Here is a 1,413-nt window from a genome sequence, read left to right as displayed (position 1 = left end):
TTTAAAATATTCCTGGACTTGTTAAGATGGTAGCAAAAATCAATATAATGTAATGTTAAGCCACTGTTTGATCAGGACAATTCAAATGAAATGACTTTGAAGATGGTAAAAAAAATTAACTGAATTTTTGTTGATGAGGAATTCATCTCATACTGAATTTTTGGCTCAGGAATCATCTCAACCAAAATTCTGTTACCTGGAAAAATTCTGTAGTGGAAATAAGGCATCAACATATATTGAATGTTGCTAGAGCATTATTGTTTCAGTCTAATGTACCTTTACAATTTTGGGGTGATTGTGTTTTGACTGCAGTCTTTCTTATAAATCGTTTAAGCTAACTGGTAACAACCCGGTATGAAAACTTAAAAACCTTTGGTTGTTTGTGTTATGCTAGTACTTCAAATAAGAATATGCATAAATTTGATCCTAAACTAAGGCTTATGTCTTCCTAGGATATCCTTCAGGTTACAAGGGTTACAAGCTATTAGACATAGAGACACATTATGTTTCTATTTCTCGTCATGTGTTTTTTCATGAGGATATCTTCCATTTTGCGTGATCATCTCTAAATGATAATGTCAAATCTTTCTTTCCTCATGCTTCCTCACCTGTTGTCCCTGATGCTGAGTTTTCTAAACCAGCATCTTTCGATGCACATCCTCATAATGATGTGTCATCTTCTGACGTTCTTCCCTCTGGAAGTCGTTCAATTCGAAACAAGAAACAACCTTCTCATTTGCAGGACTATCATTGTTACAATATTTCTTCTCCTTCTTCTACTCCTTACCCGATGGCAAATTACATTTCACACTCTGCCTTATCTGAGCTCTTTCATTCTTTTATAAACTCTATCACAAAATCCAAAGATCCTCAAAAATATTCAGAAGCAATGCTGGATCAGTTGTGGCGTGATGCTATGAAGGAAAATATTGATTCTCAAGAAAGGACTAAGACTTGGAGCGTTTGTACATTACCACCTGATAAGAAGCCTATTGGTTGTAAATGGCTTTACAAGACCAAATACCATGCAGATGGTACTGAAGAGAGGAAGAAGGGTCGTCTGGTTGGTAAGGGTCACACGAAAGAAGAACGTGTTGATTATCAAGAAACATTTTCCCTTGTTGCTAAGCTTAGCACCGTAAGGGTCTCATTGATGTCGCATCTAAGATGAATTGGTCTCTCACTCAGTTGGACATCTCTAAGCATTCTTGAATGGTGATCTCGAGGAGGAGAGATTTATATGAAACTTCCCCCTGGTTATGAAGAGTTAACAAGCGTTTTAGTCCTTCCTAATGTTGTTTGTAAACTACACAAATCCCTTTATAGACTCAAACAGCATCTGGCAGTGGTACTTGAAGTTATCATCTACTATAATGAAGATGGGTTTCATGAAATCTCGGAATGATCACACTT

At 36.4% G+C, this 1,413-nt stretch overlaps 1 pseudogene; it reads left to right on the top strand.

Annotated features, from left to right (window-relative positions):
• The window catches only part of LOC125591835, a 3,040-nt pseudogene extending 1,869 nt beyond the window's left edge, over positions 1-1,171 (top strand).
• Positions 1,172-1,413: the final 242 nt, after the last annotated feature.

Source organism: Brassica napus, chromosome C8 (assembly GCF_020379485.1).
Source record: "Brassica napus cultivar Da-Ae chromosome C8, Da-Ae, whole genome shotgun sequence".
NCBI classification, from domain to species: domain Eukaryota; kingdom Viridiplantae; phylum Streptophyta; class Magnoliopsida; order Brassicales; family Brassicaceae; genus Brassica; species Brassica napus.
The sequence above is the reverse complement of the archived record's forward strand: the minus strand, read 5'-3'. Positions and strand labels throughout refer to the sequence as shown.